Source organism: Chiloscyllium plagiosum, chromosome 33 (assembly GCF_004010195.1).
Source record: "Chiloscyllium plagiosum isolate BGI_BamShark_2017 chromosome 33, ASM401019v2, whole genome shotgun sequence".
NCBI classification, from domain to species: Eukaryota; Metazoa; Chordata; class Chondrichthyes; order Orectolobiformes; family Hemiscylliidae; genus Chiloscyllium; species Chiloscyllium plagiosum.
In genome coordinates, this window is record NC_057742.1 from 43,746,069 (window position 1) to 43,757,600 (window position 11,532).

The 11,532-nt window shown below is 43.2% G+C and overlaps 1 pseudogene; it reads left to right on the plus strand.

Moving 5' to 3' along the window:
- Window positions 1-222: 222 nt before the first annotated feature.
- LOC122539651 lies at window positions 223-2,974 on the plus strand (annotated as a pseudogene).
- Window positions 2,975-11,532: the final 8,558 nt, after the last annotated feature.

Sequence of the window (11,532 nt, forward strand, 5' to 3'; positions counted from 1 at the left end):
GAAGCTAGAAAGTAGGATCTCTAGGGTTATAATCTTAGGATTATTTCCTGCACCACATGCTAGGGAGGCCAAAAGTAGAAAGGTGATACAGTTGAATGTATGGCTAAATAGGGTGCTTTAGAAGGGAGGGCTTCAGATATCTGGATTTCTTCCAGGGCAGGAGGAACCTGCCCAAGAAAGACTAGTGGTGTTGGGAATGAGCGCAGTAGGTCAGCATGTGGCATGATCGAGGAGAAGGTAGAGATTGAGTCAACGGAGTCTAATAGGAAGAACAAACAAGACCAACTTAATGAACACCGGGACTGGCCGTCCGAGGTAATGTATTTTATTACAAGGAGTACAGCAGGAAAGGCAAATGAGCTTAAAGCTTCAATTTTGTTTAGTGTGCTTGTCTTTATTAGTTAATGCATTGTGTATAGGAGTTGGGAAGTCATGTTGAGGTTGTACAGGACATTGGTTCGGCCACTTTTGGAATATTGTGTTCAATTCTGATCTCCCTGCTAACAGAATGATGTTGTGAAACTTGAAAGGGTTCAGAAAATATTTACAAGGGTGTTGCCAGGGTTGGCGGGTTTGAGCTATAGGGAGAAGCTGAACAAGCCAAAGGTATTTTACTTGGAGGCTGAGAAGTGGCCTTATAGAAGTTTCTAAAATTATGAGGGGCATGGATAGGATAAATAAATATGTATTTTTCCCCAGGGTAGCTGAGTCTAAACGTAGAGGGCATAGATTTAAGGTGAGAGAGGAAAGACTTAAAAGTGAGCTAAGGGATAACTTTTTCACACAGTGGCTGGAATGAGCTGCCAGAGGAAGTGGTGGAGGCTGTTACAATTACAACATTTAAAAGGCATCTGGATGGATATATGAATAAGAAGAGTTTAGAGGGATATAAGCCAAGTGCTAGCAAATGGGACTAGATTATTTTAGGATATCTGGTCAGCATGGATGACTTGGACCGAAGGGCTTGGTTCTGTGCTGTACAGCTCTATGATGTTAATTAATAGATGGACCTACAATGTTGTAGCCATTACAGAAACTTGGTTGAGAGAAGGGTAGGAGTAGTAGTTCAATATTCCAGGGTTTTGATCTTACAGGCATGATGAGAATATAAAAGGGATGGGGAAGTTGCATTAGTAATTAAGGAGTATGTCACAGCTATACTAAGAAAAGACAACTCAAGGTAATATGCATAGAAGTCAAATAAGAAATAGGAACAGATATTGAGTCTGCTATGACTTACAGGTTTTTCAACCCAATTTTCCTGCTTTTGCCCTTTAACCTTTGACTCTTTGGCAATCAAGAACTTATCTATCTCTTTTTTTAAAAATACTCAATGACCTGGTCCCCACAGCCTTCTGTGGCAATGAATTCCACACATTCAAACTCTCTGGCTAAAGAGCTTTTAGATTAGAATATATTACATTACAGTGTGGAAACAGGCCCTTCGGCCCAACTAGTCCACACCGACCCGCTGAAGCGCAACCCACCCATACCCCTACATTTACCCCTTCCCTAACACTACGGGCAATTTAGCATGGCCAATTCACCTGACCTGCACATCTTTGGACTGTGGGAGGAAACCGGAGCACCCGGAGGAAACCCACGCAGTCACGGGTACAACGTGCAAACTCCACACAGTCAGTCGCCTGAGGCAGGAATTGAACCCGGGTCTCTGGCGCTGTGAGGCAGCAGTGCTAACCACTGTGCCACCGTGCTGTTTTCTCTGCATCTTTTGTTCTAAACGGTCTTCCTTTACTCTAAGGCTGTGCCCTCTTGTCTTTGCCTCTCCTGCGAATGGAAACATTTTCCCATCGTCCACTCTGTCCAGGCTGTTCAGTATTCTGTAAGTTTCAATCAGATCCCACTCATCCTTCTAAAATCAATCGAGCATAATCCCAGAATCTTCAAATGTTCCTCATATGTTTAGCCTTTCATTCCTGGGATCTGTTATGGACCAGGCCAGACCTCCTCAAACTATTTACTTTTTTTAAAGGCAGATGAAAGTGGATACTGGAGTGATGTAGCTGGTCAAACCACTTGGCTTTAAGCAAAACAATTTATTTGCACACTACAGTTGAAACATGAACAAAAGAAAACAGAATTTAGAATAACTTAAGGTCATAGCTAACCAGCTCATGCAAGTACAAGGACTTGCAATCATCTTGGTAATTAAAGCTGGAGTTTTAGTAACTGCTCGTGGAGGCAGTGGAATTGTATTGAGTCGCCTGGCAGATGGAAGATGGTCTGCTCCTTCAGCAATAGGCATTACTGGACTTAGTGGGAGTTTTGGGATTGGAATTAAGATATCTGATTTGGTGATAATCCTGAAACAGAAGCTTGCAGTTGATGCATTTGCAAAAGGGGAAGTCTCACATTACATGGAAATTTTACAACTGTATTTGAGCCCATTAGCAGAAACTTAGAGGGAGATGTTGCTGTTAGAAGTTCACCTGCTATCCACACCTACTGCAAGTCATGTCGGTTGTTTGCTGGAATATATTTAGAAGGATCTTCTTTGATTGAAAGAAAAGAAAGCAATCACAAGTTTTACTGCGAAGACATCCGAGCATGTGCAATTTTGTATGGTGATGTTGAGCCTCCAGCTGTTGCCCATGAGTTGTATGACATACTGGGTACATTTAATGAGCAGTACCAGAAGGAAGAACAATGTGGAAATAAGAAAAAAGTAATAAGAGCACAAGCAAAGGCCAAAGAATCATAAAATTAGACCATAACATATATAGCCATCTGCGAATGGAGGATTACGAGAAAATCTGTGGGAAATGCCTTCAATTGTGACAGCGATGCTCTCGTTTGAGGGACAAGCACCGGGTGACCTGAGCTTCTGTGCAGGTGATAAATTCACTGTAACATCCCGAACTAATTCTCAGTTTGACTCAGGTAGGAAGGAAAACTTCGTGGAAATGTTGGCAATTTCCTAGCTAACTATGTGTCTGTTTCTCAAGACAACTGATTGTTAATCACACATTTAGCATTGCCAAATGTTGTACTTTGATTTGTTGCCTGTTTCCCTATTGTAGGGAATCTACTCTTAACTATTTGAAAACCCAACTGATTCAAAATCACAACTTCACGAATCTGTTCCAATTCCCACAACATCCCAATAATATATCCCTTGGCAAATGGTAAATTCAAACACAGGTTCTTACAGGCAGAAGAGATTTCAGAGAGAAAGTTCAGGCAAGACCTCTGTTCAAGCATGGAACATCTTTTCACAGTAGCCACTTCCTTGCTGCCAGCAGCTTCTGATTCCCAACGAAAAACTAAACAGAACTGGAAAAAACCTGAACTGGGACAACTGGACACTCTCCTTTCATTATAACTACTTAAAAAAAACTTTAAAGCCCTCTTATGATTATTGACTTAGGCAGTGTCTATTAGCCATTTTGGCACCTCATATTTTACAAACTCTCTAGAAAAAACACAAGGACAACATAACCTTGTGAAAGAAACAGCATCATCACAGATCATTCTCGTGAACATCCTTTGGATGCACTCCAGGGCCAATACATCCTTGCTGAGGTATGAGGCCGAAACAGTTGCTCACAATACTCTAAATGTGGCCAGATCAGAGCCTAATAAAACCTGAGAAGTGAATACCGATTTTCAATTCCAGTCCTCTCGAGTTGAATGACAACATTTTGTTTGCCTTCCTATCTACTGACTCAATGTACTCGTTTACCTTAAGAGAAATCTGAACTGTGACTCCCAAGTCTCTTTGCACTTCAGGTTTCCGAATTTTCTCCCCATTTAGAAAATAGTCCCTGCCTCTATTCTACCTCCCAAAGTGCATGACCTCACATTTTCCTATGTTGTATTTTATCAGCCACTTCTTTGCTCACTCTCCTAACGACTGAATCTTTATGCAGCCTCCCCACCTCCTCAATACTACCTGCCCCTCCACCTATCTTTGTATCACTGCAAACTTAGCCAGAATGCCCTTAGCTCCTTCATTCAGATCATTAATGCATAAAGTGACAAGTTGTGGTCCAAGCACTGACCCTTGCGGAACACCACTTGTCACTGGCTTCTATCCTGAGAAGGACTCTTTTATCGCCACTCTCTGCCTTCTGCCAGACAGCCAATCTTCTATCCAATCTCGTACCTTGCCTCTAATACCTCTTATCTTACTCAGCTGCCTCTTGTGCAGCACCTTATCAAAGATCTTATGGAAGTGCATCCATTGGCTCTATTTGGTCTAACCTGCTTATTACCTCCTTAAAGATTTTTGTTAGAATTCCTACAGTATGGAAACAGGCCCTTCAGCCCAACAAGTTCATACCTACCCTCCGAAGAGTAACCCACCCAGGCCCATTCACCTACAGAATTCCAACGCATTTGTCAGACATGACCTCTCCTTGATGAAACCATGCTGACTTTGCCCTATTTTACCATGCACTTCTAAGAATTCAGAAATCTCATCAAGGAATGAAATGGCCTAGGCAATGACCTAGTGGTATTATCGCTTGACTATTAATCCAGAAACCCAGAATAATGTTCTGAGGACCTGGGTTTGAATCCTGTCATGGCAGATGGATTAGATTTATATTTTTCTTAAAACTGGAATTAGGAGTTGACTGATGATCATGAAACCATTGTCAATTGTCAGAAAAGTCCATCTATTAGGGAAGGAAATCTGTCATCCTTACCTGATCTGCCCTACATGTGACTACAGAGCAACAGCAATGTGGTTGACTCTCAACTGCCCTCTGAAATGGCCTAGCAAGTCACTCAGTTGTATCAATTGCGAGAAAGTGACAACAAGGGACAGGACAGGCCACCTGGTAACAACCTTGGAACCTGAAAAGACAATGGCAAAAATGCAAACAGCCCTGTCTACCATGCAAAGTCCTCCTTACCAACATGTGGGAGCTAGTGCCGAAATCAGGAGAGCTGTCTCACTGCCTTGTCAAGCAACAGCCTGAGAGAATCATTCTTACGGAATCATACCTTACAAGGAAACCTCTTACTGGTTATGGGTGGCACGGTGGCACAGTGGTTAGCACTGCTGCCTCACAGCGCCAGAGACCCGGGTTCAATTCCCACCTCAGGCGACTGACTGTGTGGAGTTTGCACGTTCTCCCCGTGTCTGCATGGGTTTCCTCCGGGTGCTCCGGTTTCCTCCCACAGTCCAAAAATGTGCAGGTCAGGTGAATTGGCCATGCTAAATTGCCCGTAGTGTAAGGTAAGGGGTAAATGTAGGGGTATGGGTGGGTTGCGCTTCGGCGGGTCGGTGTGGACTTGTTGGGCCGAAGGGCCTGTTTCCACACTGTAAGTAATCTAATCACAGATAACACTCCAGATACTACCATTACCATCCCTGAATATGTCCTGTCCCACCGGCAGGACAGACCCAACAGCGGTGGTGGCACAGTGGTATATAGTTGGAAGGGAGATGTCCTGGGAGTCCTTGACATCGACTCCAGACCCCATGAAGTCTCATGGCTTTCGGTTAAACATGATCAAGGAAACCTCTTACTGGTTACCGCGTACTGTGCTCCTTCGGCTGATGACTCAGTACTCCTCCATGTTGAAATACACTTGGAGGAAGCACTGAGGGTGGCAAGGGTGCAACATGTATTCTGTGTGGGGGTTTTCAATGCACACCTGTGGAATTGTGCGGGAACAGTTAAGATTGCATGATGGGAAAAAATGGCCTTCTCTTCGAGTTATCAGCCAATAAGTTAAAAAGACTATGGCAAAAGGTCAGCAACAGCATTCATGACAGACTGAATGTAAACAAATTTTCTAACCTTGGTAAAACTTCAGTAATCTCCTTAATGGCTCCTTGTATGTTTTAGCCGAAACAAAATGTGTATATACAGAAACAAAGTTATTGAATGACAAGCGTAATTTGATGTTGTGGAAAACTAAAAAAGCAAAACAGGTCACAGTTCATTGTAACGAATGACGAACGTCTAATAATAATAATCTGAGACTTGTCAGCATATCTTAAAGTATTTAAATGTTATCCTTTCCTCTGTAAAAATGTGGAGAGCTTAAGATACTTTTGTCTCTCTCCTCTCTTACGTTTTTTTAGCCAAAAACTGCATGCAGTGTTTTTTTAGTAAAGGCCGAACATTTTTCGGTTCAAGGCTATTTTTGAATCTTTTTCTAATGTGATGATTTAGCTCTCACAGATCCCTGCTAATTAAAATTCGATTCAATACACCACCAAGAGTGGCTGTGCAGCAGCATTACTGATCAAGCTGGTCGGGTCCTAAAGGATATAACTGCTAGACTGGGTCTGTGGCAGGTGATGAAGGAAACAACAAGAGAAAAAAACAGTATTGACCTCATCCTTACTAATCTGCCAGCTGCAGAAGCATCTGGTCATGACAGTATAGGTAAAAGTGACCACCACACTGTCCTTGTGGAGATGAAGTCCCACCTTCAAATTGAGAATAACCCCCATCGTGTTGTGTGGCTCCATCACCGTGTCAAATGAAACAGACTTCGAATCGATCTAGCAGCTCAAAACTGGGCATCCATGAGGCACTGTGGACCATCGACAGCAGCAGAACTGTACTCCAGCACAATCTTCAACCTCATGGCCTGGCATATCCCCACTCAACCATTAGCATCAAGCCAAGGGATCAAAGTTAAAGAGTGTGGTGCTGGAAAAGCACAGTCAGTCAGGCAGCATTCAAGAAACAGGAGAATCAAAGTTTCTGGTATATGTCCTTCATCAGGAAGCCCTGATGGAGGGCTTATGCCTGAAACGTCGATTCTCCTGATCCTCAGATACTGCCTGACCGGCTGTGCTTTTCCAGAACCACACTCTTCGACTCTGATCTCCAGCATCTGCAGATCTCACTTTCTCCTAGCCTGGTTCAATGGAGAGTGCAGGAGGGCAAGCCAGAAGCAGCATCAGGTATACTTAAAAATGAGGTGTCAACCTGGTGAAGCTAGAAAACAGGATTATCTGCATGCCAAACGGCGTAAACAGCAAGTGATTGACAGACTAAGCAAACCCACAACCAACAGATGAGATCCAATCTCTAAAATTCTTCCACATCCAATCGTGAATGTTGGTGGACAATTAACTCACTGGAGGAGGAGGAGGCTCCATAAATATCCCCACCTTGATGAGAAAAGTAAGCTTGGAGGTGGCGGAAGACGTGTTTTACGTCACAATATGTATTGAATTTGTTGATGCGTGAACGGAAGGGGATGAACGTAATACCTTTGCTGAGAACTGATCATTCATCCTCAGTGAGAGGGAGGTCTGCGGGGATAATGAAAACTCGGCAGGGAGCTAGGACCTGGTATAGGGCTGGAGCTGGGAGTGGGAGTGGAGACTGTAACTAGCATATGGGGTGACATCATTTGCAGAAGTGATGCTCACCTTGGGGTTCTGGGGGGGGTGGGGATGGTGACAGGAGGATCCGTGGCTGGGGGGGGGGGGCATGTCAGCAGTGTGCAGGTGAATGGCGAATGGCATCAGCGGAAGTGGTAGCAATGATGGCAGCTGTGGGGGCGAAAGTTGTGGAACACGTGGCATCAATGATAACGTAGGGAGTGGAAGTGACAAAACGCATACAATGGGTGAACTCGTAGGGGGCAGAAGTTGTGGAACACGTGGCATGGGTGATGTCAGAGTGGGCAGGAATGGCTTCAGCAGTGACAATGGGGATGGGGGTGGCGGCAGACGTGGCGGATCCTCTGGCAGAGGTCCCAGAGGTGGCGGATCTGGTGATGATTATGCCTATGGTTGGTTGTCCGGCAGTTTTAGCGGCTGTTGTCTGGCTGGCGGTTGCTGAGACGGCATGAGCAGCCATGGCTTCAAGCTGCTGGAAATGACATCGTCAATCACTGCAGTGATTGTGGCTGGTATGGCCTCATGGCTGATGGTGGCTGAACAGTTTCAGAGGCTGGGGAAAGCTTCTGAAATGTACGAGGAATGCTGACTATTGAGGTGGGTATATAAAAGTTTGTTGTACTTACAATTTTTGATGTTTGAAATGGTGTAGAAATATTGTTTATTGACAGTATGAATTCATCTGAGGATATAATACAGTAGTGATCCTTTGCAGTTCTAAGAGAGTGTGGTCCTCAGTTGAGGTATAGCTGACTGTGGAGAGGTTAGGTGGTGGCGCATGGCTGCGAGTGTGGTGCAGAGGATCCAGAAGGAGCACTATTGATGGAGATTTTGAATTTATAGTCTGTATTGGTTATCCTGTTCAGTTCCAAACTGTGTTGGTCTGAATGTGGTTCGGAGTCCATATGGTTCCGGAGGCAGGCACTGAGGAAAGGGATGTGGCTGTTGTAGCGAGTCTGTTTCAGGACATGGCTGAAGAGCTTCAAGGCAGAGGAGATGGCCTGGGGGTTGCAGTGAGAGAAAGAGACTGACTGAGATCCTTGTAGAGAGAGGAGGAGAACTTCTTCAAGGTAGGCATCCTTGGAAGAGGATTCGCAATAAGGTTAAGATCATCTAGGCGGAAGTGGGTACTGCACATGCTGGAGATTAGAGTCAAGGTTAGAGTGGTACTGGAACAGCACAGCAGGTCAGGTAGCATCCAAGGAGCAGGAAAATCGATGTTTCAGGCAAAAGCCCTTCATCTCTCATTCCTGATGAAGGGCTTTTGCCCGAAACGTCAATTTTCCTGCTCCTCGGATGCTGCCTGACCCACTGTGCTTTTCCAGCACCACTCTAATCTTGACTCTAATCTCTAGCATCTGCAGTACCCATTTCAGCCTACATCCAGAACCTCAACCTGAGCTACAAATCTTCTCAAAACTCGCTAATAGGAATTTATAAAATGTCACATTGACTGACTGCATACAGATTGTATGTTTTTTGAACAAAATAGACTGTATCTGCAAATACAAATCTGCAAATGCAAATTCACCCCATAGAGTTAGGGGTGTGTGTATGTGAGTGTGTGTGAGAGAGAAAGAGAGAGAGGGAGAGAGAGAGAGAGAGAGTGAAATTGTGTGTGTATGTGTGGGAGATCGAGCGAGTGTGTGAATGTGTGTGTGTGTGCTTGATAGAGTATGTGCCCTAGTGTAATGAAGTATATGCCTGTGAGAGGATGTGTTCGTGAGCGTGTGTGAGAGAGAGCATAGATAGGTGAAGACAGAGGCAACAATTTTCAGGTTTAATTGGACATTTAAATAGTGTATTATTGAATTTGACATAGATTTGAAATCATAACAGCCAATTAAAATGAATGGGACAGCTTGTTTAAGGAATATTTAAATAAGAATTTGCTGAAGTGTTGGGAAACTTGTCATTTTATAAGTGTTGGATTGTTTGTGAGAATCAGTTCGGAAGTCCGTGAGAAATCACACACCCAAAGAGGATGGGCTGATGGGAATTTGTTGTTTTTTTGCAGCATCTTGGTGTGTGAGTATGCACTAAAACAGAGAAATGCTGCGTTAAGTGAGTTGAAGCGAGAAAATGATGAATTACAGTTAGAAAATGAAGTGCTAAAATTGCAACTTGATACCTTAGAGGTTGTCAGTCAGGAAAGGGCAGTTTTCCATCAGAAAACACAATTAGAGAAGATAGAGAAGATGGTTTATCTGTCAAATGATCAAAGTCAATTTGAGCCAGTGAACAGAAATACGAAGAAGACACAGAGGCAGGTTTAGGGGTCAGAAATTAAGCCTCAGGAAGTGAAAAGTAAATGTAATGATCTCCAGGCAGCACTTAAAGTACTGAATCAAGGACAGCATGAGCAACAAGTGCAGAATGCCGATCATTCTAAATGTCAACAAGAAACTGCTGTCTTGAAGTCACAACTTTCCAGCCAGAGACGGGTTCTCTCTGCTTTCGGACATATACAAAAATCAGGAGACAGGAGGGATGGCTCTGACTAGAAATCAGTTGAGGATGAAACTCCATGGTGTACAGTTTGGGGCTGGGAATATGATTATAATCCCAACTCTGACGTTGTTCCACCATACTTGGAGAAAGGTATCTTCTATTCACCTATCCAGTCTGATTCAAGCCCAACATAAAGATAAAGATTGAATGGAAATCCAACAATACAAATGAGAATTCAGGCATTCGAAAATATTGGGCCATAAACCAGTTGTTTTGAAAAGTGAGACAAACAAATAGCAGCATTTGAAGCTTGGTTAGTTAAGGATCGACAAAGTTAAAAATCTTACAACACCAGGTTATAGGCCAACAGGTTTATTTGGAAGCACTAGCTTGTGGTTGTGGAGTGCAAGATTATAAGACACAGAGTTTGTAGCAAGCGGCATGGTGGCTCAGTGGATAGTACTGCTGCCTCACAGTGCCTTGGTTTGATTCCAGCCTCAGGCGACTGTCTGTGTGGAATTTGTACATTCTCCCTGTGTCTGCATAGGTTTCCTAATCCAAAGATATGCAGGTTAGGTGAATTGGCCATGTTCCTTTGCCCATAGTGTACAGGGATGTGTAAGTCAGGTGCAAATGTAGTGTGATAGGGGATACTCTTTGGAGAGTTGGTGTGGACTTGCTGGCCAAATGACCTATTTCCACACTGTGGGGTTTCTAATTACAGTATGATGCCACTAAAATGATAAATTGAAAAAAACTGGATTGTTGGTAAGTCTTTCAGCCTGTTATGGATGAGGCCAGACCACTGAAAACATTCGTAAGCAGGCAGCCCAGACCGTAACTTTGCTACTTGTTTGAATAGTGTACAGTGCAAATTACCCAGAGTAAGTTAGCTAGGTTGACTACCAGGTTTTAAAACAGACATAAATTTATTCATAAAATTACAGAATGAAACACAAAGAACAGAATATAGAATACCCACAGGACTCAGTCTATCCAAACTAGACTTAACTATGCTGTTCTGAAAATACACAACAGTCCCAATAAACAAACTCCTTAAACACAGAGTAAAAATGAGACAAAGGCTTACAGGTCAAAGTTAGAAAGGCAGAAGGAGAGAGAGTTCAGCAGCCTATTTCCACATATCTCCTGTTGCAACTGACTAAAACAAGACTTCAGCTTCTAGGATTGACCACTTCCCTTTCATTATACAGGTCACTTCTAAAACACGAACACTTTGACCTAAAGTCTCATTCGTTTATGTATAAACAAAAAGCTCTCAGTATGCCAAACCATCATTTCAGAGCCTAGACTGTTTTATGACCCCTCTGAAAAGAACCAAAGACGCAGTATCCTTGAGAAAATGAACAGCTTTTAGGAAAAAGGACCAACTTTGTGACAATCTTAAAGAATGACAACGGCAGTTTTGGTTCTTTTACATGTAAATCCCGGAACATTTTTAAAGTTACATTCTCAAATTAGCTTTAATATAGGTGCCATCTCAGCTCAGATACTGCATTTAAGGTGTGAGGTTAAAGTATGCCTGTGTCCAAATGTTCAGACTGATTTTATCTCTAAAATGGGATTATGCAGTTTTGAGCAAAATAAAATGTAATTCTGCGAGTACAAATTCACCCTACAAACTATATGTGTGTATGTGCAGGGGAGACAGAGTGAATGTGAGCATGTGGGTATGTGTCTGTGAGAGAATGTATGTATGTGTATGTGTGTGAGTGTAA